Below are 3,500 nucleotides of genomic sequence, written 5' to 3'. Positions count from 1 at the left end.
TATCTCCTTCCTCCCTTCCTTTTTCTTTCTTCCCCGTGCCCTCTTCCTGTCTTTTCTTATTTACTGTTTTCTTCTTTCTGACTTTCTCTCTCTGTTTCTCCGTCTCTTTTCTTTCTGTTCTTTTCCTTTCTCTCCCTTTCTCTCTTTCTGTTTCTGCCTGTCTGTCTCTCGGCTATGTTGTGGTCTGTGCAGAGACGGGTTTGGTGGACGATGTCGGTGGTCGGGCCGACCCATCCTTTCTTTGATCCCAGTGCTAGCCAGGCCGGGGCCTGCTTAGCTTCCAAGATCAGACGAGATTGGGCGCGTTCAGGGTGGCGTGGCCCTAGACTGACCCGTCATTTTTCGATGGCTTCCGTGGGGAGTAGGGGGACTGTGTTTGATGCCCCCGGGGGACCTTCTGGACTCTGAAATGATGGGCTCCAGAGGGTTGCCCCGTGTTTTGCAGCAGACCTCTGGTGGCTGGCGCCGGTTGTGGTCGGGCTCCACCTGGCGGCCGCTTTTCTACAAGTCTCTTGTCCTCTGAATCTTCGGTGCAGCAGGCAAAGCAGGGGACAGTCCCCGATGCGAGCGAGGCTGAGTTCCGGGAAGCAAGCAGCCTTCGCGGGGCCATCTGGTTCGTGCCGGGACGCCGGCTGGGACATCTGGGAGGCAGAGCTTGGGCCTGCAGGGCTGTGTGGCGGGAGGACGTTGTCGCCGCGCTTCCAGGCTCAGCCAGCCAGGCGGCTTGCGGGGCTGCCCGGGCAGGTCGACCAGCACGCTGTGGCCGCTTTGGAGACCCGACCCACCCCGCGGGGACAGGAAGGAGACGGCACACGCGGACGGGAGAGGAGGGTGTCCGGCGACCGGCCGCCGTCCCGTGCATGCGTGTCCCTCTCCCTCGGCCTCGCCTTTCCTACCCATTTTCCCTGGTTCCCGCTCGGGAGGCAGGGACAGCCCTGTGAGTGGCACCCAGTCGTCCGTGGCTTCCTCCGAGTCCTACTCTGGGGGCGCGGACCGGGCCCTGGGTGGCGCGGGTGGCCGGCGAGGGCGACCCCTGTCGGCCCGCGGGCGCTCGTGGGCCGCGGCGGTCCCGTCCCGATGTTTTCTCCTCCACAAGTCCCCGTGCTGGGGCCGGGGACCGGGCCCTGGGTGGCCCTGGGTGGCGCGGGTGGCCGGCGAGGGCGACCCCTGTGGGCCCGCGGGCGCTCGTGGGCCGCGGCGGTCCCGTCCCGATGTTTTCTCCTCCACAAGTCCCCGTGCTGGGGCCGGGGACCGGGCCCTGGGTGGCCCTGGGTGGCCGGCGAGGGCGACCCCTGTCGGCCCGCGGGCGCTCGTGGGCCGCGGCGGTCCCGTCCCGATGTTTTCTCCTCCACAAGTCCCCGTGCTGGGGCCGGGGACCGGGCCCTGGGTGGCGCGGGTGGCCGGCGAGGGCGACCCCTGTGGGCCCGCGGGCGCTCGTGGGCCGCGGCGGTCCCGTCCCGATGTTTTCTCCTCCACAAGTCCCCGTGCTGGGGCCGGGGACCGGGCCCTGGGTGGCCCTGGGTGGCCGGCGAGGGCGACCCCTGTCGGCCCGCGGCCGCTCGTGGGCCGTGGCGGTCCCGTCCCGATGTTTTCTCCTCCACAAGTCCCCGTGCTGGGCCCTGGGTGGCGCGCGTGGACGGTGAGGGCCTCCCTGGCCCTCTACGCCACGGGGGCCGACCAGATGTCCCTGAGTGCCCCTTGTCTGCTGGCGCTGGGGACCTGCTGGGGACAGGTGGCCGTGTCGAGTGTCGTGGGGGCAGGCGTGTTCAAGTGGCTCGGTCCCCGTCTTCCTGCGCGGTGTTTTTGATCACCTCATATCGTCATCTTCCGCCTGCAGGTTAGTACTGACACGCTGTCCTTCGGCGACTGTCGCTGGAGGGGTTGGGCCTCCGCACGCGGACAGGGTTCTGGGTTCCTGGGGATCCAGCGCCCTGCCCTGTTCCCTTTGAGCTGACCGCCTGGGCCCGCGCGCCGGCTCTAGGGCGTCGGAGTGTCCCGACGGTGGTGCCCGCCTCTCGCGTTGGTCTCTTGTCCCCTCGAGAGACGGCACCCGGGGGAGGGGGGGAGGTTTGCGGCAACCTTCCCCCTTACCCCGCTGGCTCTGTGCCGTTGCGTGTCAGGCGGTCCTCGTCTTTGGGTTGTGCTTGGGAGGCGGGGCTGGCGAGGCTGAAGCGGGCTCCTCCGATCGCTGTCCTCGCCGGTCTGACTGACCTCCCCCAACCCTCCCCGTCCTCGGGGCCTGATCGATGTGGTGACGTCGCGCTCTCCCGGGCCTTGAGCCGCGTGCCAGGCGAGGGACGGTCCATTCATGGTGAATGGTGGCCGCTCTTCTCGTTCTGCCCGCGGGCACCTCACCTCTCCTTCCCCGCCTGTGGGCGGTGCGTGGGAGGCGCGGGTGCGAGACTATCCGGCCCGACCGCGGTCGCCCCGCCCTCGGCCTCGTGGCGTTGGCGGGGGGTCGTGAGTCCTCTTGACGCAGCGGGCAGCCCTCGCTCGCCCTGTGTGGCTGTTGCCTGGCCGGGGTCCCCCCTGCCCGCGACGGACGGGTGCGGGGCCGTGCCGCCCGCCCGGTCGCGCGCCCCGTTTGGCGCGCGGCTGCTGGGTCTGTGTGGCCCTTTTGTGGTGCCCCCGGAGCGCACCGGGTTGTTCTCCAAGGTGCCCGAAACCGAGCGGTGGTTGTCGTCCTCGTTCCCGGCGTCCCCCTCTGGTCGCCGCTGCAGCGTCTGCTGCGTTGGGTACACCCTCGAGCAGCGTGCTTGGGGTTGGGGGGGTCGAGGCGGGCAAGCCTAGAGGCATCCTCCTGCGCTGCGTGGGCGGGCGGGGGGCGTTGTCTCGGCGTCCCCACGATGTGTGCGTGGCGGACTTCGAAAGGCGAGCGCACGGCTTGTGCTCTTCCCACCCTGCCCGAGGGGGGGGTGGTTGCACGGTCGTGTGGGCGATCGTGGTGGGGCTGGGCCGGCGACGTGGTGCCGGCCGGCCCCGTGGGGGGCCTCTGCCACCGGCCTGGTCTGCCTCGGTGACCCCTCTCCCATACCGACGGGGGAGTGTTCCCCTCGAAGTGAGGGGGCTTTTGGACCAGGGGCCCCGACCGCGAACGCTCAGGAGTCGCCAACCGTGCGTGTTTTGCCCCATGCCGCAGACCCCCCCCACACCTCCCCCGGGGCGTGCCTGAACGCCTCCGCCCAGGGCCCTTACGGGGGCGACCGGGGGTCGGGGGCGATCCACCTTCGGCGAGAAAGCGTCTTCTCTAGCGATCGTGGAGGCGTGTCCTCTTCTGGGGTTTGTCGGATCCCCCAGCCCGCCGCCTCTCTGCGCGTCGTCAGCCGCCGCCCCTGCGGCTGCCAGTTGTGCGTGGGCAGAGTTCCCTCCTCCCCTGCCGTGGGGGGGAGCGGTCCGCCGGCCCCCGCGGTGGGGGCCGAGTGCCACTCTTCGCCTAACGTGGTCCGCGCCTCCCCCCTGAACTCTGGGGGAGGGTCACGCCGGGCCGGGCCGGCGTTCCA

The sequence above is a fragment of the Eulemur rufifrons genome, unplaced genomic scaffold (assembly GCF_041146395.1).
Source record: "Eulemur rufifrons isolate Redbay unplaced genomic scaffold, OSU_ERuf_1 scaffold_323, whole genome shotgun sequence".
In the NCBI taxonomy this organism is placed as follows: domain Eukaryota; kingdom Metazoa; phylum Chordata; class Mammalia; order Primates; family Lemuridae; genus Eulemur; species Eulemur rufifrons.
This window is presented reverse-complemented; position numbering follows the sequence as displayed.